Source organism: Triticum urartu, chromosome 4A, assembly GCF_056163025.1.
Source record: "Triticum urartu cultivar PI428250 chromosome 4A, HENAU_Tu73, whole genome shotgun sequence".
Classification (NCBI taxonomy): domain Eukaryota; kingdom Viridiplantae; phylum Streptophyta; class Magnoliopsida; order Poales; family Poaceae; genus Triticum; species Triticum urartu.
Window position 1 is genome coordinate 405,912,261 of NC_141876.1, and position 27,120 is coordinate 405,939,380.

Below are 27,120 nucleotides of genomic sequence, written 5' to 3' on the forward strand. Positions count from 1 at the left end.
GGGGATGCTGATACGTCTCCAACGTATCTATAATTTTTGATTGTTCCATGCTATTATATTATCAACCTTGGATGTTTTATATGCTATTTTATATGATTTTTTGGACTAACCTATTAACCTAGAGCCCAGTGCCAGTTTCCGTTTTTCCTTGTTTTAGAGTATTGTAGAAAAGGAAAATCAAACGGAGTCCAATTGACCTGAAACTTCATGGAACTTATTTTTGGATCAGAAGAAGCCCAGAAGACTTGTAGTGCACGTCGGGGAAGTAACGAGGAAGGCACGAGGCAGGGGGCGCGCCCACCCCCCTGGGCGGTCCCTCCACCCTCGTGGGCCCCTCGTGGCTCCCCTGACGTCTTTCTTCCTCCCATATATACCCATATACCCTAAAAACTTCAGGGAGCAGAATAGATCGGGAGTTCCACTGCTAGAAGCCTCCGTAGCCACCAAAAACCAATCTAGAGCCGTTCCGGCACCCTTCCGGAGGGGGAATCCCTCTCCGGTGGCCATCTTCATCATCCCGGTGCTCTCCATGATGAGGAGGGAGTAGTTCTCCCTCGGGGCTGAGGGTATGTACCAGTAGCTATGTGTTTGATCTCTCTCTCTCTCATGTTCTTAAGGTGGTACGATCTTGATGTATCGCGAGCTTTGCTATTATAGTTGGATCTGATGATGTTTCTCCCCCTCTACTCTCTTGTAATGGATTTAGTTTTCCCTTTGAAGTTATCTTATCGGATTGAGTCTTTAAGGATTTGAGAACACTTGATGTATGTCTTGCGTGGGATACCCGTGGTGACAATGGGGTATTCTATTGATCCACTTGATGTATGTTTTGGTGATCAACTTGCGGGTTCCGCCCATGAACCTATGCATAGGGGTTGGCACACGTTTTCGTCTTGACTCTCCGATAGAATCTTTGGGGCACTCTTTGAAGTTCTTTGTGTTGGTTGAATAGATGAATCTGAGATTGTGTGATGCATATCGTATAATCATACCCACGAATACTTGAGGTGACATTGGAGTATCTAGGTGACATTAGGGTTTTGGTTGATTTGTGTCTTAAGGTGTTATTCTAGTACGGACTCTAGGATATATTGAACGGAAAGAATAGCTTCATGTTATTTTACTATGGACTCTTGAATAGATCGATCAGAAAGGATAACTTTGAGGTGGTTTCGTACCCTACCATAATCTTTTCGTTTGTTCTCCGCTATTAGTGACTTTGGAGTGACTCTTTGTTGCATGTTGAGGGATAGTTATATGATCCAATTATGTTATTATTGTTGAGAGAACTTGCACTAGTGAAAGTATGAACCCTAGGCCTTGTTTCCTAGCATTGCAATACCGTTTGTGCTCACTTTTATCATTAGTTACCTTGCTGTTTTTATATTTTCAGATTACAATAACATATATCTACCATCCATATTGCACTTGTATCACCATCTCTTCACCGAACTAGTGCACCTATACAATTTACCATTGTATTGGGTGTGTTGGGGACACAAGAGACTCTCTGTTATTTGGTTGCAGGGTTGTTTGAGAGAGACCATCTTCATCCTACGCCTCCCACGGATTGATAAACCTTAGGTCATCCACTTGAGGGAAATTTGCTACTGTCCTACAAACCTCTGCACTTGGAGGCCCAACAACGTCTACAAGAAGAAGGTTGTGTAGTAGACATCATTCAATTGCGAGTCTCCCGTGAATGACAGGTTCTTTAAAGAGTTTAGCACATCGCCCAAAGGTGAGTGCTGAAAAACGTCTGCGGCACTGAATTCGAAGATCGATAACCGATCTAGCTCGGTGTCTGCAAGTGTATATGGTCTGGAATTTATAGCCGGAGACGAATCCAGAGTTCCACTGAAGCGGATATCGCGAGGTGCCAAGTCTGTGTGCGGCTCCAACGCCGCGGACTCTGTGGCTTCGGATGACATGATCTGCTCCGGTTCTAAGGCCGTTGCAGCAACAGGGACCATCTCCTGGATGTGATCCTATGATAGATTTAAGTCATGTTCTCGGAGTGAGGGGGAGCGATCGCTGCGGTCTCAAATCCATTGAAGATCAAGTCTCCACGGATATCCGCGACGTAGTTCAAGCTTCCAAATCTGACCTAGTGGCCAGGGGCGTAGCTATTGATCTGCTCTAGATGGCCGAGCGAGTTGGCCCGCAGTACGAAGCAGTCGAACATGAAAATCTGTCTGGGGAGGAAGGTTTCTCCTTGGACAGCGTCACTATAGACGATTGAAGGGGCCATCGAGCCTTTTTTCAACGGCACAGTGGAACTCTCAATGAAAGCACCAATGTCGGTGTCAAAACCGGCGGATCTCGGGTAGGGGGTCCCGAACTGTGCGTCTAGGATCGATGGTAACAGGAGACAGGGGACACAATGTTTACCCAGGTTCGGGCCCTCTCTATGGAGGTAATACCCTACGCCCTGCTTGATTGGTATTGATGAATATGAGTGTTACAAGAGTTGATCTACCACGAGATCGTAATGGCTAAACCCTAGAAGCCTAGCCTGTATGACTATGATAATGAGTATATGCTTTCCGGACTAACCCCTCTGGTTTATATAGACACCGGGGGGATCTAGGGTTTACATACAGTCGGTTACATGAGAAGGAATCTTCATAGTCGGTCGCCAAGATTTCCTTCCACGCCAAGGAGAGTCCAATCCGGACATAGGTACAGTCTTCGGTCTTCATGTCTTCACAGCCCATCAGTCCGGCCGATGGATAACAGGCCGGACGCCCGAGGACCCCTTAGTCCAGGACTCCCTCAGATAGATTGTGCAGTGCTTGTCAAGCAGGAAAACAAGTTGGAGGAAGTCACCCCGTGAAGAACATCAAGACCACGAGAAGATCGCTCGAGCTACTTCATATGGATCTCTTTGGTCCCAACGCCTATAAAAGTCTCGGTGGAAACTCATTTGGTGTAACACCCACAATGCGGCTATATCTCCCACGTGTCGGGGCACGACTTAGAGGCATAGCCACATGGTAGTTTTGTCGCAAGAGGGGTAATCTTCACACAATCCCATGTACTGAATAAGAAAGGGATAAAGAGTTGGATTACAATCACCACTTCACACAATACATAAATAATTCATACATCATCCAAATACACTCAAAGACCGACTACAGCCAAATCTGAATAAAAAGGAAGATACACCCCAAATGCTAGATCCCCGATCATCCCAACTGGGCTCCACTACTGATCATCCGGAAACGAAACGTAGTAACGACCCGAATCCTCGTCGAACTCCCACTTGAGTTCGATAGCATCACCTGCACTGGTATCCTTGGCACCTGCAACTGTTTGGAAGTATCTGTGAGTCACGAGGACTCAGTAATCTCACACCCGCGAGATCAAGACTATATAAGCTTATGGGTAGGAGAAGGTAGTGAGGTGGAGCTGCAGCAAGCACTAAGCATATATGGTGGCTAACATACGCAAATAAGAGCGAGAAGAGAAGCAACGCAACGGTCGAGAAGCTAGAAGTGATCCTGAAACTACTTACATTCAAGCATAACACAAGACCGCGTTCACTTCCCGGACTCCACCGAAAAGAGACCATCACGGCTACACACGTGGTTGATTCATTTTAATTAAGTGTCAATTTCTCTACAACCGGATCTTAACAAATTCCCATCTGCCACATAACCGCGGGCACGGCTCTTGAAAGTTTATACCCTGCAGGGGTGTCCCAACTTAGCCCATCACAAGCTCTCACGGTCAACGAAGGATATTCCTTCTCCCGGGAAGACCCGATCAGTCTCGGAATCCCGGTTACAAGACATTTCGACAATGGTAAAATGCTACCTCTTGAGCACTTGCGTTGGTTTTCCCTTGAAGAGGAAAGGGTGGTGCAGCAAAGTAGCGTAAGTATCTCCCTCAGTTTAAGGTATCAATCCAGTAGGAGGCTACACGCGAGTCCCTCGCACCTACACAAAACAAATAAATCTTCGCAACCAACGCGATAAGGGGTTGTCAATCCCTACACGGTCACTTACGAGAGTGAGATCTGATAGATATGATAAGATAATATTTTTGGTATTTTTATGATAAAGATGCAAAGTAAAATAAAAGCAATGAAAATAACTAAGTATTGAAAGATTTAATATGATGAAGATAGACCCGGGGGCCATAGGTTTCACTAGTGGCTTCTCTCAAGAGCATAAGCATTTTACGGTGGGTGAACAAATTACTGTTGAGCAATTGACAGAATTGAGCATAGTTATGAGAATATCTAGGTATGATCATGTATATAGGCATCACGTCCGAGACAAGTAGACCGACTCCTGCCTGCATCTACTACTATTACTCCACACATCAACCGCTATCCAGCATGCATCTAGAGTATTAAGTTCATAAGAGCAGAGTAACGCCTTAAGCAAGATGACATGATGTAGAGGGATAAACTCATGCAATATGATGAAAACCCCATCTTTTTATCCTCGATGGCAACAATAAAATACGTGCCTTGCTGCCCCTACTATCACTGGGAAAGGACACCGCAAGACTGAACTCAAAGCTAAGCACTTCTTCCATTGCAAGAAAGATCAATCTAGTAGGCCAAACCAAACTGATAATTCGAAGAGACTTGCAAAGATAACCAATCATACATAAAAGAATTCATAGAATATTCAAATATTGTTCATAGATAAACTTGATCATAAACCCACAATTCATCGGTCTCAACAAACACACCGCAAAAAGAAGATTACATCGAATAGATCTCCACAAGAGAGGGGGAGAACTTTGTATTGAGATCCAAAAAGAGAGAAGAAGCCATCTAGCTAATAACTATGGACCCGAAGGTCTGAGGTAAACTACTCACACTTCATCGGAGAGGCTATGGTGTTGATGTAGAAGCCCTCCGTGATCAATGCCCCCTCCGGCGGAGCTCCGAAACAGGCCCCAAGATGGGATCTCGTGGATACAGAAAGTTACGGCGGTGGAATTAGGGTTTTGGCTCCGTATCTGATCGTTTGGGGGTATGTAGGTATATATAGGAGGAAGAAGTACGTCGGTGGAGCAACAGGGGGCCCACGAGGGTGGAGGGCGCGCCTGGGGGGGGGGGGGGGTAGGCGCGCCCTCTACCTCGTGGCCTCCTTGTTGGTTGCTTGACGTATGGTCCAAGTCTCCTGGATCTTGTTCATTCCAAAAATCACGTTTCCGAAGGTTTCATTCCATTTGGACTCCGTTTGATATTCCTTTTCTTCGAAACCCTAAAATAGGCAAAAAACAGCAATTCTGGGCTGGGCCTGCGGTTAATAGGTTAGTCTCAAAAATAATATAAAAGTGAATAATAAAGCCCAATAATGTCCAAAACAGTAGATAATATAGCGTGGAGCAATCAAAAATTATAGATACATTGGAGACGTATCATAAAACAAGACCAACAAAGCCGCCCGATGTGCCAACAATCCCGATAGTAGTCGCACTTATCTCGTTCTCAGGGCACACCGGATGAGACTAGCTACGAGTAAAACCAGCCCTCAAGTTTCGCCGAGGCGGCCCCGGAGGCAGCTCGGTTCGGACCAACACTTAGAGAAGCACTGGCCCCCCGGGGGGGGGGGGGGTCAAAATAAAGATGACCCTTGGGTTTGCATAACCCAAAGGAAGGTTATAGGTTGTTAGGCAAATGGTAAAACCAAGGTTGGGCCTTGCTGGAGGAGTTTTATTCAAAGCAAACTGTAAAGGGGTTCCCATAACACCCAACCGCGTAAGGAACGCAAAATCAAGGAACATAACACCGGTATGATGGAAACTAAGGCGGCAAGAGTGGAACAAAACACCAGGCAAAAGGCTGAGCCTTCCACCCTTTACCAAGTATATATATGCATTAAATAAGTAAGAGATAATAATGATATCCCAACAATATCCATGTTCCAACATGGAACAAACTTCACCTTCACCTGCAACTAGCAACGCTATAAGAGGGGCTGAGCAAAAGCGGTAACATAGCCAAACAACGGTTTGCTAGGAAGGTGGTTTAGAGGCTTGACATGGCAATATGGGAGACATGATATAGCAAGTGGTAGGTAGCGTGACATAGCGATAGAACGAACAACTAGCAAGCAAAGATAGAAGTGATTTCGAGGGTATGGTCATCTTGCCTGCAAAGTTCTCAGAGTTGTCGAAAGCTTGATCCTCGTTAGCGTACTCAACAGGTTCCTCGTTCACGTACTCGTCTCCCGGCTCTACCCAAAGCAAGAACACAAGCAATGGAACAACAATCAATCACGGTGCAATGCACAAGCAACATGATGCAATACATGGCATGATATGCAAGACATGATATGCAATGCATATGCGTGCTCCGGAAGGTAAAGAATGATCAAGGCATCAACTTGGCAAACCAAGTATGCCGCTGGAAAGATGAGATGATTTCGGTTGAAATCGATATAAAGATCACCGGAAACGGATGCACGGTTTGCAAATGGCAAGCATCACAAGAATGACGCAAATATGTGATTAACAGCATGATGCCACTTAGAATGCAACAAGAAACTAATCTACTGCACTCCAACATAACAACAAAGCATATGGCAGTGTTGTACAAGAGATGCTTGACAAAACATGAACACTGAGCTACGGCTAGATCACACTAGAACAGGTTCAAACAAGCATGGCAAAAGTGCAAAAGATATCAGCTTCACAGACTTGGTGGAAATACTAACATGTCAAAAACAATATCAGGAAGCAATGTTTAGAGCAAGCAAACAACATGCTACAGGAACATATCATAGCAAACAAAGGCATCGCATGATTCTACTCAATTCATAGAACAAATGTCCCTTACTGAACATGAGCCAAAAAGGCACAGAAGATATGATGGCACCCATGTAAACATAGCGAGTTTTATTAACAGTTTCAGACTTAGCATAAAAACAGAGCATGGCATAAACAGATTTGTGATAGCAACTTTGTGAGCTCATGCCACTCACCACAAAGAATTTCATGACAACATAAGGATACCAATAGGAAGATGACACGTTCATGAATCTAAACATGGCAAGATAAAGTCAATAGGATGCATGGATCACTAGCAACAACCATGTCAATTTTGATTAACATGTTAACAAACTGCCAGGACCATTCTATAGCAAAAGTAGAGCAAGAAAATGACATGCTAGAGCAATCCATAATTGTAGCCAGGGGCATGAATGGATAGAGCATAACCACATGTTCAAAACATCCTTACTGAAGTATCCCAAAATAAGCATGGATCTTAATGTAGCATCAAGTTTACATGGTATCAAAACAATAGCAGGAAAAAGACTTAGCAAAATCCTAAGTCCCTGAAAACAGCAACATCACGGAGCCTAGTTTGCATGCTTGTGCTAGTCACCACATAGATCACAAAAATACAAGATTTGCACCCCTGTAAATATGGCATGTTGTAGTTCAAAACACATGTAGACCTCATGCTCAAAGGATACACACATCAAATGCAACAAAAAAAATGACAAATCACCATGATCTGATAAGTACCAGCAGCTAAGATTTTATAGAACTCTTGCAACAATCAAAATGGCATCATGAAGTACAGTAACATGCATGGAAATGCTTCTAGCATGAAAAGCTCAACGAGACGAACATTTTGACATATCATATGCATGATTTGGAGCCACTTTCATGGAGATATGGCAGGTCAAAGGAGGCATAAAAATATCAGGGATTTTGGGACTTAGTAGAAAATTACCCTGCGAATCTTATATCTAGGGTTTTGCACGTCTCTCGATGTTCGCCGGAGGACTCGCCGGAGGTGAGGAGGACGCCGGCCGGAGTTGGACGGAGAAGTGCGCCGGCGAGGTGGGGCGGCCGGAGGCGCGGGATTCGGCCGGACCTCTCCAGATCCGGCGCCGGCGGGGACGATGATGAGGCCGGCCAGCGGGCGGCGCGGCGAAGCGGCAGCCGGCGATGCGGTGGGTGGCGGCGAGCTGGGCGGCGGCCGGACGGGCGCAGGAGGCGGCGACGCTGCGAGCAGGGCGAAGGAGGAGCGCGCGGGCGGCGTGGGCCCGACGTGGCCCGGTTCGGCCCGGGACGGGCCGGATCTGGGCCCCGGGCGGCAGCGATGATGTGGGCGCGGGGAGGCGACATGGCGCACCCTGATTCGTCGAGTGGCGGCGGCGGACGTGTCTGGACGTCCGGCGGACGTGTCCGGCTGCGGGAGGAGGGAGATGGCTAGGGTTTCATCCGTGAATTTTTGGGGAGGGGCACATATTTATAGGTAGATGGAGGTAGGAGTGTCCAAATGAGGTGCGGTTTTCACCCACACGATCGTGATCCGTCGGCGGAGAACATGGAGATGGTTTAGATGGGTTATTGGGATGTTTTGGAGGGTTGTTGGGTTGCAACACAAAGAGGCTCTTGCGGTTACCCGGTTAACTGTTGGAGCATAAAACAGACTCCAAATGGAACGAAATTTCACAGGCGGTCTACCAGTGGTGTACCAAGGCCACTTGACAAATCTCGACCCATTTTGAGAATGTTTTCATCCCGCTCACGAAAAGAGACAAGAGGGGTGCATTGGGGGATGTGGGAGTGTCGGATTGCGAAATGGACAATAGGGAAAATGCTCGAATGCATGAGACGAACACGAATGCAAATGCGATGCACATGATGACATGATATGAAATGCATGACACGAACAAAAAGCAAAACGAAGACAAAAACCCAACCACGAAGGGAATCTCATAACTTAAAGCCGAAAATGGCAAGAGTCGGAGTTACAAATATGGCAAGTTACATCCGAGGTGTTACATTTGGTCTAGTCATAGTCGATGATTTTTCAAGATTTACATGGGTGTTCTTTCTGGATGATAAATCACAGGTCCAAAAGATCTTTAAGAACTTCTGTAGGAAGGCCCAAAATCAATTTGAAGTGAAGATCAAGAAGGTTCGTAGCGACAATGGAACAGAGTTCAAGAACGCAAATGTGGATACCTTTCTTGACGAAGAAGGGATTTCACATGAGTTCTCGGCTACGTACACACCACAACAAAATGGAGTTGTTGAGAGGAAGAACCAGAATCTTATTGAGATGGCGAGAGTGATTCTTGATGAGTACAATACGCCAAAACACTTTTGGGCAGAAGTGGTTGAGATAGCTTGTCATGCAACAAATTGCTTGTATCTTCACAAGCTACTCGGCAAGACGGCATACGAGCTTCTCACCGGTAACAAACCCCAAGTTGGATACTTTCGAGTATTCGGCTCAAAGTGCTATATTCTTGATAAGCATCGTTGCTCTAAATTTGCTCCTAAATCTCATGAGGGTTTCCTACTTGGTTATGGATCAAACTCTCACACTTACCGTGTCTACAACAATTTCACCCGAAAGGTTGAAGAGAAGGTAGATGTGAAGTTTGATGAATCTAATGGCTTGATACGTCTCCAACATATGTATAATTTTTGATTGCTCCATGCTATTATATTATCTATCTTGGATGTTAATGGGCTTTATTTTACACTTTTATATCATTTTTGGGACTAACCTATTAACCGGAGGCCCGGCCCAAATTGCTGTTTTTTTGCCTATTTCAGTGTTTCGCTAAAGAGGAATATCAAACGGAGTCCAAACGGAATGAAACCTTCGGGAACATGATTTTCTCAACGAACATGATCCAGGAGACTTTGAGTGGGCGTCAAGAAATAATCAGGAGGCCACGAGGAAGGGGGCGCGCCTATCCCCCTAGGCATGCCCTCCACCCTTGTGGGCCCCTCGTTGCTCCACCGACCTACTTCTTCCTCCTATATATATATCCACGTACCCCCAAACATCCAGGAGCACCACGAAAACCTAATTCCACTGCCGCAACCTTCTATACCCGAGAGATCCCATCTTGGGGCCTTTTCCGGAGCTCCGCCGGAGGGGGCATTGATCACGGAGGGCCTCTACATCAACTCCATGGCCTCTCCGGTGATGTGTGAGTAGTTTACTTCAGACCTTCGGGTCCATAGTTATTAGCTAGATGGCTTCTTCTCTCTCTTTGGATCTCAATACAAAGTTCTCCTCGATCTTCTTGGAGATCTATTCAATGTAATCTTCTTTTGCGGTGTGTTTGTCGAGATCCGATGAATTGTGGGTTTATGATCAAGTTTATCTATGAACAATATTTGAATCTCCTCTGAATTCTTTTATGTATGATTGGTTTATCTTTGCAAGTCTCTTCGAATTATCAGTTTGGTTTGGCCTACTAGATTGATATTTCTTACAATGGGAGAAGTGCTTAGCTTTTGGTTCAATCTTGCGGTGTCCTTTCCCAGTGACAGCAGGGGTAGCAAGGAACGTATTGTATTGTTGCCATTGAGGATAAAAAGATGGGGTTTATATCATATTGCATGAGTTTATCCCTCTACATCATGTCATCTTACTTAAAGCATTACTCTGTTCTTATGAACTTAATACTCTAGATGCATGCTGGATAGCGGTTGATGTGTGGAGTAATAGTAGTAGATGCAGAATCGTTTCGATCTACTTGTCACGGGCGTGATGCCTATATACATGATCATACCTAGATATTCTCATAACTATGCTCAATTCTATCAATTGCTTGACAGTAATTCATTTACCCACCGTAATACTTATGCTCTTGAGAGAAGCCACTAGTGAAACCTATGGCCCCCGGGTCTATCTTCCATCATATTAATCTTCCAACACTTAGCTATTTCTATTTTCATTTATTTTACTTTGCATATTTATTTCTATTTATCATAAAAATACCAAAAAAATTATCTTATCATATCTATCAGATCTCACTCTCGTAAGTGACCGTGAAGGGATTGACAACCCCTTTATCGTGTTGGTTGCGAGGTTCTTATTTGTTTGTGTAGGTGCGTGGGACTCGAGCGTGAAATCCTACTCGATTGATACCTTGGTTCTCAAAAACTGAGGGAAATACTTACGCTACTTTACTACATCACCCTTTTCTCTTGAAGGGAAAACCAACGCAGTGCTCAAGAGGTTGCAAGAAGGATTTCTGGTGCCGTTGCCGGGGAGATTCACGCCAAGTCAGGTCAAGATTTGACTCCCAACAATGAGCCATTCCTGGTGCCGTTGCCGGGGAGTCTACGCACAAGTCAAGACATACCAAGTACCCATCACAAACTCTTATCCCTCGCATTACATTATTTGCCATTTGCCTCTCGTTTTCCTCTCCCCCACTCCACCCTTGTCATTTTATTCGCCCTTCTTCTATTCGTCTTTCCTTTTGCTTTGATGTCTTACTTGGCTCGTTTGCTCGTTTGGTTGGAATAAGTTGTTTATTTATTACTAAACAGAGAACCTAGGATCTACGGATCCTCATCCGCTTGCTAATCTTGTTAAGAGATCCAAAAATGATGAACCTATTGCTAGTGAGTTTTGTGCACTGGATTATCTTTATGAAGTTTTGCTTGCAATTCGTGAATCTGAAAATTGTGATGATGTACTTTATGGAGTGATTCACGATGGATCTTTGAATAGAAAGCATGATTGCAATGATGATAGTATAAATTCTATTAATGTCAATTGTGCTTATAATATGCAAAGCCCTAACCTTGGGGATGATAGTTTTGCTATGACTACTATTTGTTGCAATGATCATGATTGGGATGATTCTTCTTTTGATCTTGAAAATTTATTTACTCCCCATGATGAATATGAGATTGATAATAATGTTTGCAATAATACTGAAAGTGGGTTTGGAAGAGTGTCAAATTTAGATCCCACATATTTGGATAATGTTCAATCTTATGAAGTTTTTGATAAAAGTGGGTTTGAAGAGGTCATGACTTTAGTTAATGTTAATCCCACTATTTTGGAAGAGTGTCAACTTTTCATGCATGTGGTTCGTGTTGAAAATACTTTATGTGATAGCTATTTTGTTGAATTTGCTTATGATCCCACATGTAATTATTATGAGAGAGGAAAAATATGGTGGTACAAATTTTCATGTTACTAAATTACCTCTCATTATGTTGAGATTGCTATTGTTTCTTTCCGCTTCCTTCCATATGATAGTTTTTGCTTGCCTTGATAATTTGTTTACCTATAAGATGCCTATGCATAGGAAGTATGTTAGACTTAGATGTGTTTTTCATGTGTTTTATGATGCTCTCTTTGTGCTTCACTTCTTGTCTTTCATGTGAGCATCGTTAAAATCTTATGCCTAGCTATAAGAAAAGCGCTTGTTGGGAGACAACCCAATATTTTTCCTTGCTGTTATTAAATAAATAATTTATATAGCCTCTGTTTTGGGTGTGTTTTTTGTGTTTAATTAGTGTTTGTGCCAAGTAGAACCGTTGGGAAGACTTGGGGAAAGTCTTTTTGATCTTGCTGTAAAAAACAGAAACTTTAGCGCTCACGAGAATTGCTGCCATTTTCATTTGGAGAGTGATATTTAGTTAATTCTTTTTGCAGATGATTAATAGATAAATTTCTCAGGTCCAGAAATTTATTTTAGATTTTGTGGTGTTCGAGAAGTGGTCGAAACGTATAGATTACTACAGACTGTTCTGTTTTTGACAGATTCTGTTTTTCGTGTGTTGTTTGCTTATTTTGATGAATCTATGGCTAGTAAAAGAGTTTATAAACCATAGAGAAGTTGGAATACAGTAGGTTTAACACCAATATAAATAAAGAATAAGTTCATTATAGTACCTTGAAGTGGTGTTTTGTTTTCTTTCGCTAACGGAGCTCACGAGATTTTCTATTTAAGTTTTGTGTTGTGAAGTTTTCAAGTTTTGGGTAAAGATTTGATGGATTATGGAACAAGGAGTGGCAAGAGCCTAAGCTTGGGGATGCCCATGGCACCCACAAGGTAAAATTCAAGGACACCAAAAAGCCTAAGCTTGGGGATGCCCCGGAAGGCATCCCCTCTTTCGTCTTCGTCTATCGGTAACTTTACTTGGAGCTATATTTTTATTCACCACATGATATGTGTTTTGCTTGGAGCGTCTTGTATGATTTGAGTCTTTGATTTTTATTTTACCACAATCATCCTTGCTGTACACACCTTTTGAGAGAGACTCACATGATTTGAAATTTATTAGAATACTCGATGTGCTTCACTTATATCTTTTGAGCTATATAATTTTTGCTCTAGTGCTTCACTTATATCTTTTAGAGCATGGCGGTGGTTTTATTTTATAGAAATAGTTGATCTCTCATGCTTCACTTATATTATTTTGAGTCCTTTAGAACAACATGGAAATTTGCTTTTCAGAATAATATAAAAACTTTCATAAAAGTGCATTGAATACTATGAGAATTTTGATACTTGATAATTGTTTTGAGATATGGAGATGGTGATATTAGAGTCATGCTAGTTGAGTAGCTGTGAATTTGAGAAATACTTGTGTTGAAGTTTCTGATTCCCGTAGCATGCACGTATGGTGAACTGTTATGTGATGAAGCCGGAGCATGATTTATTTATTGATTGTCTTCCTTATGAGTGGAGGTCGGGGATGAGCGATGGTCTTTTCCTACCAATCTATCCCCCTAGGAGCATGCGCATAATACTTTGTTTCGATAACTAATAGATTTTTGCAATAAGTATGTGAGTTCTTGAGTCCATGGGTTATACGCACTCTCACCCTTCCACCATTGCTAGCCTCTCTAGTATCACGCAACTTTCGCCGGTACCTTAAACCCACCATATACCTTCCTCAAAACAGCCACCATACCTACCTATTATGGCATTTCCATAGCTATTCCGAGATATATTTCCATGCAACTTTCCATTGTTCCGTTATTATGAAACGCTTCATCATTGTCATATTGCTTGCATGATCATGTAGTTGACATCGTATTTGTGGCAAAGCCACCGTTCATAATTCTTCATACATGTCACTCATGCATCATTGCACATACCGGTACACTGCCGGAGGCATTCATGTAGAGTCATATTTCGTTCTAAGTATTGAGTTGTAATTCTTGAGTTGTAAGTAAATTAAAGTGTGATGATTGTCGGATTTCGGGTTCCGGCAGACCCTTGAGGTTCGAACACTGGGGTGCGCGCGGAGATTTCGCTTTCTACCTACCTGCACCCGTCCGCCTCGCTAAGATCTAAGCTATGGAAAGAACAACACAAGAGACAGAGGGTTTATACTGGTTCGGGCCACCGTTGTGGTGTAATACCCTACTCCAGTGCGTGGTGTGGTGGATTGCCTCTTGGGCTGATGATGATGAGCAATACAAGGAAGAACAGCCTTGCGAGGGTCTGTTCTTGGCTGGGGCGATGAACTGCTGGGAGGAGTTCAATCACCCTTCTCTCTCTCTCTCTTCTCGATTCTCTCTCTGATTTCGATCTGATCTCCGATCCCTTCTACCCTGTGGGTGGCTAGTCCTATTTATAGGCAAAGGCCCTGGGTCTCTTCCCAAATATTGAGCGGGAAGGGCGCCAACAATTGGCCATTTTGAAGGGGAACATCTGGTACACTTATCCTGACTAAAGTTGGTCCTCGCCTACCAAAGGCTCTGGTGGTGACGCTGGCTTGGGCTCCACAATGACTTCCTCCCTGCCGTTGGACTGGTCTTGGTCTCGTTGCACCGAAACGGGTGCCTTTTCTTGGTGCTCTCGCTCGCGCTTGCTCCCTTTGCACCAAAGAGGAAAGGAGGACACTGCGCGGCTGGCGCCCACCTGGCGCCTTTGGTCGTCATGGCTTGCATCACGGGCACCTCGTGAGGTACCCCGCCTTGATCTCTCCGCCTCCTCGCGAGCCAGCCTGATGAGGCCGTGCCTGAGGAAGCTCCGTGTCGTCCGCCCCGCGAGGCTTGGCCCCTCGCGAGGGTCTTGGGTCTGTGTTGATGAAGATGGGCCGCGCTGGGCCCCCTTTTGAGCCACGCCGCGGGCCACAGGCAGGAAAGTCTGGGGACCTCCGTTCCCAGAACGCTGACAGTAGCCCCCGAGCCCAAGGCGCGCCCGGACTTGGCCGTGCAGGGAGGCGAAAGGGCAAGAGCGAAGCGCCGCGGGCCCTAACAGCCTGCGGCCTTGGGGGCCGTGTAGCAGTTGATTGGACGTGGGCGCCTTAGCAACTGCGTGAGTTGATAAGGGAGGGGCATCTGCCTAGGCTTTGCTTTTTTGCTTTCTCCAGTTGCTGCTCAGATCCCCTTTCTTGCGCCTCTCCTTCCTTCCTCCAAAATTTCCAGATCTACTTCGACCGCGTGACCTAGGAAGCCATGGCGCCTCGTCAGTCCCCGGCCGGAGCTTGGTACTCGTCTGCCCTGGACTCGCCGAACGTGTCTGAGGCGAGCCTCGCCTGGTTGCGCCGGATGGCGGTGGCGCAGGGCATCGACGGGGCGAAGGTGTTCAAGGCCGGCTCCGCCACCCCTGAGGGCCAAGGGAGCACCTTCTCTCCGTTCTTTGTAAGCGCCATTGCTGCTGGCCTGGTGCCTCCCTTCTCGGAGTTCTTCTTTTCTGTCCCCCGCCATTATAAGCTACAGTCTTTGCATATCCACCCCAATTCCGTCCTTCTCCAGGCAATCTTCGCCTATTACTGCGAGGCTCATGTTGGGGTGCAGCCCTCAGTGGCCTTGCTGCGCCACTACTTGTACCTCCGGACCTCTCGCGGTCCTGCTTCCACGTGCGCGAGCTTCATCGTGTACGGTGGCGCCATTGCCATTTCAAACCCCGGGAAAAGGATTGAGGGCTTCAGGAGCAAGTGGGTCTTGGCAGATGCTGGGCGCACCACCCTCGGCTGATCTTGCCCACGAACAAACCCACGAGCTCCAGCGATTGGGGTCGAGCGGAGCTCGCGGACCCCCGCGCGAAGCTGGTGTTGGAGAAGATGGACGCGGATCTGAGGCCGGCCAACATGGCGGCGGCGAAGCTGACCGGCGCGTCGGTGCTGAGGGAATTCCTGGAGCACCAGTTGGCTCCGCTTCGGCGGTACTCACTTCCGATGTGGAGGCCCCATCCGAGCCTCGCGGCCTTGTCCGACAAAAATCTGGCTGCGGTCCTCCAATCTCTGGTCGGGGGCGATGTGGCGAGGTTGGAGGGCGCTCCTACGCCCTTGTTCCTCCGCGACGACTAAGAGCAGGTAGTGGAGTCCATGACCGTCTTCAACGGGGACGGGCCCGTGCCCATGGAAACTCCTGGGGAATCGGTAGGCGTGTCCTCCGACGACTCTAGCAAAGAGGAGGAAGGAGGGAGCGGGAAAAAGGGCCTGACTCCGAGGCGACTGACGGAGAGTCGAGGGCTCCCCTCCCCCGGCGCAGGTTCCGCGCTCTCTGCCTCTCTCCGAGCGATGACGACGAGGATGATGACGAGCAGGGCGGCGGGAGCTTGCCCCCGAACCCGAAGAAGGACAGGACCGGGCTGATCTCCCGCGGGTCTGCCCCGGCCCCGAGGCGGACCGCAGACGCGCCTTCCGCTCCCGAGCTTCCCAAGGTTGACCCTTCCAGCCGGCTTTCAGGCTTCAAATTTGGCTGGAGGCTGCCTGAGCTCACTAGCGACGACCCGTAAGCGCTTGATTCTTGTCTTTATTTCTTGTTCTGCTGCTGAGGCTTGACGTCCACATCTTTTGGACATGCTGGCGCCCGCAGCAAAGAAGCCGAAGGGAGCTCCTGAGGTTCCATCTGTGGCAGCGCCTCTGCCCGCGAAGGAAGGTGACCGCGACGCACAGGCTTCTCCTGCCCGGTCGTCCTCGCAAGGCCTGGCTGAGCCGGCTGGGGCGAGCTCAGCCCCCATGGCCCAAGTGACTCCCGAGGTGCCTTTGCCTGCTGCCGCCACTACAGCCGTTGGGGCGCAGCAGGCTTCGCCTCAGGATGCTGTGGTCGCGCTGCCGCCTTCTCCTCCTACTCCACCGACTGCTATTTCTCCGACTCCTCCTGCCGTTCTGGATCGTGCTGCTGCTGAGCTGGACCGGCTGCGGTAGGATCTTCTTGGTGCCGACCCTCGCTTGGTGGCCGGGCGCTTGGAGCCGGCTTCAGGATGGATTCGCTCCGACGCTTCGATTCGGGCGGCGCTGGTCTAGGCCTCGATGGCTTGCGATGAGGAGAGGCAGGCCATCCTTGAGGCGAAGGCTGCTTGTGACGCAGCCCTGGGGGAGGTGGTCGACGTCCATGGTCGCTGTAAGGCGCTGGAGGACGAGCTGCAAGGCCTGCAGGACCAGCTCGCGAAAGAGGCCCGCCTTCGCCAAGAGCAGGAAGAAGGCGTGATGGCTCGCGAGGCGACCGTCAAGGAGAGGGAGGTCAAGCTTAGGAGGCGCCGTGACCGCCTAGGCGCGCTGGAGCAGGAGTTGGGGGCGAGGAGGGTCGAGCTGGACAACAAGGCCCAGGTTCTTGCCGAGGACCGCGTGGACTTCGCGGAGATGGAGGCGAAGGCTCGCTCCTCGCTGAGGACGCTTTACAACAGCGGCCTGGAGAGCCCGCTGGCTGGCGCCAAGGACGGCCCCGCCAAGCTGCTTCCCTTCCTGGTTCGCGCTCTTGAAGATGTCGCCCTTGGCCTTGGCCCCACGGCCGAGGCCGAGGCACGTGTCCTGTCTTCTGCAGCGCTGACGCGGGTCCTCACCCACATCTACCTTCGCGATCCCGGCGTCGACCTCGACAGCCTGCTGGAGCCAGTAAGCGGCGAGCGTGCCGCTGCCGCTGCCGAGGCCGTGAAGGGTCGCGCGGAGGCTCTGCTGGGGAAGTTCCAGGCCTTCAGCACCAAGCCGAAGCAAGGCACTGCCAACCCTGCTGCTCCATGAGGCGAACCCACTCCGCGCTGCTCCACCACCGACAAGTGACTCCGTTGTGGCTCCTGTCCTGCCTTTAATTCCTGCACATGTATCATGCCTCGGGGAGGCGTTTAAACTTGCGTTTGGCATTGAGATAACAGTGTGGACTATAATATTTGCTTTTGAATTCCTTGAAATTTACGCTTTTCCTTCCTACTTTCTTATGTTCTACGCCGGCAGAGCCCGGGCCCGCGCATACCTCAGCCAGTGTTAGCCCTGACCGGAAACCAGGACGGGACCAAGGAGTGAGGGGCTACGTGACAAGTTAGGCTCTTGAGTCGCGATGCTCAGGAGTTCCCCTTGGCGCACGTATAGCAAGTAGGGAGGTGTGATGTGGGTGGATCTACCGTTCTACGTCTGCAGAGCCCGGCCGCGCACATACCTCAACCGCCGTTAGCCCTTCGGAACTAAGGAGTGAGGGGCTACGTGACCAATTAGGCTCCTGAGTCGCGATGCTCAGGAGTCCCCCTTGACGCTCAAACGGCCTTCGTACCTTGGCTCCGCTCGAGGAGAGACGCACGACGAACCAGGCCCGGGGGGCCTGGCTAGGTGGCGTGCATCTGGGCGTGACCCAGGCGCAGCCCCCGTGCCCAGCCCCCTCGCGCGGCACTCCCGAGGGGAGGCATTACGATGAGGCTAGACACTGAGCTCTGGGCTCCCTAAGGTTGATGCGGCTCGGGGGCCGCCCTCAGTTGTTTATCACCAGCGCGGAGCATAGCTCTTCCGTATGTGTACGGGCATAGCCGCTCCTCGGCAGTGTCATCAGCCAGCATGGAGCATGGTGCTTCCACTGGTACGTGGGAGGGGGCTCCCCTCCGGGAGGAGCCCCCAGGGCGTGTACAGCCCCGCCCTGACACGTGGCTGGCACGGTAGGGCCTGGCGAGGTGTATCTAGGCACCCGTGAGCCAGCGCAGGACTCACGGGGCCCTACCTCTAGGCGGGTTGCGCCTGACATTGGGCCTTATCTTGTTATGTGTCCCTGCAAATTTCGTTAGGTGCCGGCACTCTACGTCCTCGGGTCCCGGCCCTCGAGCTGGTCTCAGCCGTCGCTGGTATGCCAGGTCGCGATGCCGTGGACAAGACCAGAGGGTGAGGGCTGGAGAGCTAGTAAGAGCCCTGAGTCGCGATGCTCAGGTACCCCCCCTTTAACGTGCAAGTGGTCGGCATGGAGAAGAAGAGGTGCCGTGGACAGGCATCAAATAATCAAGCATGGTGGGTCGAACGCATAGCCGGAAATAAACGCAAAAGGGGATACATGTCGCTGGGTCTGGCCCGAGCGACTTGGGGGATGATGCAGCCCGAGGGGCGCCCCCAACAAGGTAAGCTAACAACATAAAATAAAAGGGATACATGCCGCAGGGACGGACCCACGCGGCCTGGGAATAATGCAGCCCTAGGGGCGCTCCCAGCTGGAAATGAAACTTGAAAGATGTCACCTAATGATGTTGAGGACGAAGGAGTGTTGGCGTAGCAGACTCGGTGGGCTGCGGAAGCCGATCCTCACGAGCCCCCAGGCCCAGGGGCCTCGGGAGGCCCCGGAGGCGCTGGTGGCTCCTCGCGAACCATCTCCATCTCCGCCAGGGCTGTGGAACGCCTGGCCTCTTGAGCCTCCATGATGCCCCTCATGAGGCGCTGGTACGTGGCAGCAGCGTTCGGCAAGCCGTAAGGCATGCAAACATAGCTGTGGGGTGGACCTTCGCAGCGCCCCACTCGCGAGGGCCAGAGGCGCTCCAGAGAGGCGACTCGATTGAGCCCTGGTATGTCGATGCAGACGCGCAGCCCACCATCCTCGCCTGGATGGAGAGCCACAACTGGTAGGCGGCGGCCGCCTCTCATGACTCTTGACTCCTGTAGCTCCTGAATGGCCTTGCTGACGAACTCCTGAGGGTCTGGCCCTCCTTGCCTTACTCCTTCTTGAGGGAAACGTGCTTCGAAACACGCCTCCATGTGGTGCCCAAGCGCCTCCCTCGTGACCTTAGCCAGGTCGGTGGCCCTCCAGGGGAGAGCCCCCGAGCCCTGCCTAAGGAGGGCGCCGGGCGCACTTTCCTATGCGATGGAAGGAGGTTCCCCCTGGGCAGGCGCGGGCCCTGAGGGGCCTGCCTCCTGAGGGGCCGGGCCGGACGATGTCTTCTTCTTCTTAGGGGCGGTCTCGGGAAGCCTCCTGCTTCCGCGATCCGGGTCTTCCAGCGATGCGGCCTGAAAGGCTCGTTCTAGGGAACACACCGCGTTCACAGGGCACCGTGATGACTCCGCCACTTCCTGGCATCTTGAGGACGTTGTAGCCGTGGTGAGTTACGGCCATGAACTTGGCCAGCGCTGGGTACCCAAGGATGGCGTTGTACGGCAGGCGAATGTGAGCGACGTCGAAGTCGATGAGCTCGGTGCGGTAGTTGTCGCGTGCCCCGAAGGTGACAGGGAGGCGGACCTGCCCAATCGGGACCGTGGAGCCGTCGGTGACTCCGGAGAAAGGCTTGGTTGGCTGAAGCTGGTTGTAGGGCACTTGGAGATTGTTGAATGTTTCCACAGACAGGACGTTGAGCCCTGCCCCGCCATCGATTAGGGTCCTGGTGACCACCACGTTGCTGATGATTGGGGAACAAAGCATCGGGAGGACTCCGGCTGTGGCCGCACACTTGAGCTGATCTGCTGAGCTGAATGTGATGGCGCACGCCGACCACCTGAGAGGGCGCGTGGCTTCAAGCTTGGGGAGGACTGCATTCACTTCGCGGGCGAACTGCTTGAAGATGCGTTGAGAGGCTGGGGCTTGAGCCCCGCCCAGGATGCAGGCGATCGCGCGCGGCTCCTGGAAGCCCCCAGCCCCCTCGTCCTGATGGCGGTCCTCGTTTCTCCTTGGCTGCGGCGGCAGCGGAGGGAGGCCTGCGTTGCCTGGCAGGCGATCCTCGCGAGGCTGATCCCTCCAGTCTCCCTCACGAGGCGGGCCTTGCCAGCGATCCTCGCGAGGTCGGTCGCGCCACCCTTGGCGCGGGCAGCGGTCTTCCCATCGTCCTGCGTTCCTTCCTCCTCCTCGATCGTAGCCCCGGTCACCGTGGTCGGGGTGATGACGGATCCTTCCTTCTCGCACGGCTCGGAGCTCTTGACATTCGTTGGTGTTGTGGGTGTGGAGGTCGTAGTACACACAGTACCGACTGCCCTTGGAAGATTCGGGCTGATCTCTGCCCCGCTTGGTGTCTGGTTCTGCCGCGAGCACGACAGCCCCCTTGCGCTTCACATCCTTGGCCTTGGGCTTCTTCTCTTCTGGGTCCGCGGCAGGCAGCTCGAGGAGGGAGAGACACCCTTCTTCAGCCATGGCGCACTTGGTTGCCAAGTTGAACAACTCCAAGGAAGTGCACAGGTCTTCATGCATCGCCAGCTCCTCCTTCATCTTGACGTCGCGCACGCCGTCGGAGAAGGCTGAGATGATGGCCTCCTCGGTCACCTTGGGAATCTTGAGGAATGCGTTGTTGAAGCGCTGGATGTACTTCTGCAGGGTCTCTCCGGGTTGTTGCTTGATGCGGCGCATGTCGCTCACAGCGGGTGGCCGGTCACGAGTACCTTGGAAGTTGGCGATGAAGCGGGTGCGCATCTCGTCCCAGGAGGAGATCGTGCCTGGAGCCAGGTTCAGGAGCCAGGTGTGGGCCCCGTCCTTGAGCGCCATGGGAAACCAGTTCGCCATGACCTTCTCGTCTCCATTGGCAGCTTCGATGCCCAGCTCATAGAGTTGGAGGAACTCCATAGGGTCAGCCGTGCCGTCGTAACGAGGAGGCAGGTCTGGCTTGAACTTGCCGGGCCACGCAATGCTGCGTAGCTCGGTGGTTATGGCATGGCAGCCTGCTGTGGCCACGGGAGGCCTTGGGTGACGGAGATCTTGGTCTTGCATGTCCCCACGCGCTGCAGCTGGGAGCAGCGCGGGGTCTTGACGTGCGGGAGCAGGAACATGGTCGCGGCGTGCTGGAGCAGGGAGCGTTCGGGCAGCTTCTTGCGGGCGAGGGACTTCTTGGCAGCTCTGCTCTAGCCACGCTGGCACCTGACGGAGCGGGTTCCGCCCAGGGGCCACGCGCCTTGGAGCCATGGCGCCTTCTTGAGGAGGAGGCGGCTGGGGCGTCCCCTAAGCTTCGTCGCCCGCGCGGGGCGGGGTGCGGTGCAGCGGAACAGACGGCGCAGGAGAGCCCCCTGCGGCGCGGACGAGCTCGGCGACGCGGTCGAGCCATTCTTCGTAGACGTCGTCGATGGGACGGTAGCGCAGGAGCTCGTTTGCCGCGATGAGCGCAGCTCGAGCCTCCATGGGTGCGCGGAGCGCGCGGGACGAAGAACCAGCTGGGGTGAGCGAGGGAGTAGCAGTGCGGCCGTCTTGCCACACGGACGGATGCTGAGACGACGCTTGCTGCTCGTCCCCCGCCGGGCCGGTGGCGGCGTTGACGGGGAACGGCGAGGATGCCCGCGGACAGGAGCCGTCTGGGCGACACGGGAAGTGAGAGCGGCCCGGGGCTCGGCGCGGGCCCGACGAGCCTCAGACATGGACACGATGGTCGGAGGAGAACGGGGTGGTGGAAGACGAATTCTGGCGCACCCCTACCTGGCACGCCAAATGTTGGATTTCGGGTTCCGGCAGACCCTTGAGGTTCGAACACTGGGGTGCGCGTGGAGATTTCGCCTTCTACCTACCCGCACCCCTCCGCCTCGCTAAGATCTAAGCTATGGAAAGAACAGCACAAGAGACACATGGTTTATACTGGTTCAGGCCACCGTTGTGGTGTAATACCCTACTCCAGTGCGTGGTGTGGTGGATTGCCTCTTGGGCTGATGATGATGAGCAATACAAGGAAGAACAGCCTCGCGAGGGTCTGTTCTTGGCTGGGGCGATGAACTGCTGGGAGGAGTTCAATCACCCTTCTCTCTCTCTCTCTTCTCGATTCTCTCTCTGATTTCGATCCGATCTCCGATCCCTTCTACCCTGTGGGTGGCTAGTCCTATTTATAGGCAAAGGCCCTGGGCCTCTTCCCAAATATTGAGCGGTAAGGGCGCCAACAATTGGCCATTTTAAAGGGGAACATCTGGTACACTTATCCTGACTAAAGTTGGTCCTCGCCAAACAAAGGCTCTGGTGGTGACGCTGGCTTGGGCTCCACAATGACTTCCTCCCTGCCGTTGGACTGGTCTTGGTCTCGTTGCACCGAAACGGGTGCCTTTGCTTGATGCTCTCGCCTGCGCTTGCTCCCTTTGCACCAAAGAGGAAAGGAGGACAATGCACGGCTGGCGCCCGCCTGGCGCCTTTGGTCGTCATGGCTTGCGTCACGGGCACCTCGTGAGGTACCCCGCCTTGATCTCTCCGCCTCCTTGCGAGCCAGCCTGATGAGGCCGTGCCTGAGGAAGCTCTGTGTCATCCGCCCCGCGAGGCTTGGCCCCTCGCGAGGGTCTTGGGTCTGTGTTGATGAAGATGGGCCGCACTGGGCCCCCTTTTGAGCCACGCCGCGGGCCGCAGGCAGGCAAGTCTGGGGACCCCCGTTCCCAGAACGCCGAGAATGATCATCATTATTAGAGCATTGTCCCAAGTGAGGAAAGGATGATGGAAACTATGATTCCCCCACAAGTCAGGATGAGACTCCAGACGGAAAAAAAGAAAAAAAGAGGCCAAAAGAAAAAGAAAGAAGGCCCAAATAAAAAAATGTGAGAGAAAAAGAGAGAAGGGCAATGCTACTATCCTTTTCCACACTTGTGCTTCAAAGTAGCACCATGATCTTCATGATAGAGAGTCTCCTATGATATCACTTTCATATACTAGTGGGAATTTTTCATTATAGAACTTGGCTTGTATATTCCAATGATGGGCTTCCTTAAAATGCCCTAGGTCTTCATGAGCAAGCGAGTTGGATGCACACCCACTTAGTTTCTTTTGTTGAGCTTTCATATACTTATAGCTCTAGTGCATTCGTTGCATGGCAATCCCTACTCACTCACATTGATATCTATTGATGGGCATCTCCATAGCCCGTTGATACGCCTAGTTGATGTGAGACTATCTTCTCCTTTTGTCTTTTCCACAACCACCATTCTATTCCACATATAGTGTTATATCCATGGCTCATGCTCATGTATTGCGTGAAGATTGAAAAAGTATGAGAACATCAAAAGTATGAAACAATTGCTTGGCTTGTCATAGGGGTTGTGCATGATTTAAATATTTTGTGTGGTGAAGATGGAGCATAGCCAGACTATTTGATTTTGTATGGATAACTTTCTTTGGCCATGTTAATTTGAGAAGACATAATTGCTTAGTTAGTATGCTTGAAGTATTACTATTTTTATGTCAATATTAAACTTTTATCTTGAATCTATTGGATCTGAACATTCATGCCACAATAAAGAAAAATTACACTGAGAAATATGTTAGAAAGCATTCCACATCAAAAATTCTCCTTTATGATTTACCTACTCGAGGACGAGCAGGAATTAAGCTTGGGGATGCTTGATACGTCTCCAACGGATCTATAATTTTTGATTGCTCCATGCTATTATATTATCTATTTTGGATGTTAATGGGCTTTATTTTACACTTCTATATCATTTTTGGGACTAACCTATTAATCGGAGGCCCAGCCCAAATTGCTGTTTTTTTGCCTATTTCAGTGTTTCGCAGAAAAGGAATATCAAACGGAGTCCAAACGGAATGAAACCTTCGGGAACATGATTTTCTCACGAACGTGATCCAGGAGACTTGGAGTGGGCGTCAAGAAATAATCGAGGAGGCCACGAGGCAGGGGGCGCGCCTACCCCCCTGGGCACGCCCTCCACCCTCGTGGGCGCCTCATTGCTCCACCGACCTACTTCTTCCTCCTATATATATCCACGTACCCCCAAACATCCAGGAGCACCACGAAAACCTAATTCCACCACCACCACCTTCTGTACCCGAGAGATCCCATCTTGGGGCCTTTTCCAGAGCTCCGCCGGAGGGGGCATTGATCACTGAGGGCCTCTACATCAACTCCATGGCCTCTCCAGTGATGTGTGAGTAGTTTACTTCAGACCTTCGGGTCCATAGTTATTAGCTAGATGGCTTCTTCTCTCTCTTTGGATCTCAATACAAAGTTCTCCTCGATCTTCTTGGATATCTATTCGATATAATATTCTTTTGCGGTGTGTTTGTCGAGATCCGATGAATTGTGGGTTTATGATCAAGTTTATCTATGAACAATATTTGAATCTCCTCTGAATTCTTTTATGTATGATTGGTTTATCTTTGCAAGTCTCTTCAAATTATCAGTTTGGTTTGGCCTACTAGATTGATCTTTCTTGCAATGGGAGAAGTGCTTAGCTTTGGGTTCGATCTTGCGGTGTCCTTTCCCAGTGATAGCAGGGGCAGCAAGGCACGTATTGTTTTGTTGCCATCGTGGATAAAAGGATGGGGTTTATATCATATTTCATGAGTTTATCCCTCTACATCATGTCATCTTACTTAAAGCATTACTCTGTTCTCATGAAGTTAATAGTCTAGAAGCATGCTGGATAGCGGTCGATGTGTGGAGTAATAGTAGTAGATGCAGAATCGTTTCGATCTACTTGTCACGGACGCAATGCCTATATACATGATCATACCTAGATATTCTCATAACTATGCTCAATTCTAACAATTGCTCGACAGTAATTTGTTTACCCACTGTAATACTTATGCTCTTGAGAGAAGCCACTAGTGAAACCTATGGCCCCCCTGGTCTATCTTCCATCATATTAATCTTCCAACACTTAGCTATTTCTATTGCCATTTATTTTACTTTGCATCTTTATTTCTCTTTATCATAAAAATACCAAAAACATTATCTTATCATATCTATCAGATCTCACTCTCGTAAGTGACCGCGAAGGGATTGACAACCCCTTTATCGCGTTGGTTGCGAGGTTCTTATTTGTTTGTGTAGGTGCGTGGGACTCGAGCGTGATCTCCTATTGGATTGATACCTTGGTTCTCAATAACTGAGGGAAATACTTATGCTACTTTACTGCATCACCCTTTCCTCTTCAAGGGAAAACCAACTAAGTGCTCAAGAGGTAGCACAGCCCGCAAGTAGATCAATTACCAATTGATGTAGGAGACAAAGACCCTTCGGAAGCAATCCAAGACTTGTCTATTGGCAAGATTCGTCCAATGGAGGTGAAGGAGAGTACCTCGTCCGTCCAAGTGGAAGCTTCCACCTCACGACAAGGTGAACCAAGAGTTGACACAGAAGCGTCCACAAGTGGGACACACCAAGATGAAGAAAACGAGGAAGTACACCAAGATGAACCTCATCAACCTCCTTCTCCACCTCGACAAGAGAACGGCAACGTCAACAACGAAGAAGGCCAAGAGGAAGAACAAGATGATGAGGAAGATGTTCCACCCCGACCGAAACAAAAGCTCTCACGAGTTAGAGCAAGAGTTACAAGAGACCATCCCGTCGAACAAATCTTCAATGATATCCAAACCAGGAGAATCACTCGCTCTAAAACTCATTTGGCTAATTTTTGTGAACAATATTCATTCATCTCTAGCATTGAACCTATGAAGGTTGAAGAATCATTGGAAGATCCGGATTGGATAAATGCCATGCATGAAGAGCTACACAACTTTGAGAGGAACCAAGTGTGGTCATTGGTTGAGAAGCCCGACAACAACCATAACATCATCGGTACAAAATGGGTGTTTTGCAACAAGCAAGATGAAGATGGACAAGTCGTTCACAACAAAGCACATCTCATCGCCCAAGGCTACACTCAAGTCGAAGGTATGGACTATGGTGAGACATATGCCCCCGTTGCTAGACTTGAGTCCATCCGCATCTTACTTGCCTATGCTAATCACCATGACATTACCTTGTACCAAATGGACATTAAAAGTGCTTTTCCAAATGGTGAAATCGAGGAGGAAGTTTATGTTAAACAACCTCCTGGCTTTGTTAATCCTAAGAAACCCGACCATGTTTACAAACTTCACAAAGCTCTTTATGGTCTTAAACAATCTCCTAGAGCATGGTATAAATGCTTGACCAAGTTCCTTATTGAAAAAGGTTTTGAGATTGGAAAAATTGATTCCACTCTTTTTACAAAAAGGGTTAATGGTGAATCATATTTGGATCAACTAACCCTCATTTTAGTGAAGAGTTTGGAAAGCTAATGTCAGAGAAGTTTGAGATGTCTATGATGAGTGAACTCAAGTTCTTTCTTGGTTTGCAAATCAAGCAAATTAAGGAGGGTACCTTTGTTTCCCAAAGAAAGTATACCAAGGACTTATTCAAGAAGTTCAACATGCAAGAATGCAAAGGTATGAATACACCCATGCCTACTAGTGGACATCTTGACTTGACTAAGGATGGCAAACTAGTTGACCAAAAGGTTTATCTCTCTATGATTGGTTCATTGTTATATCTATGTGCCTCC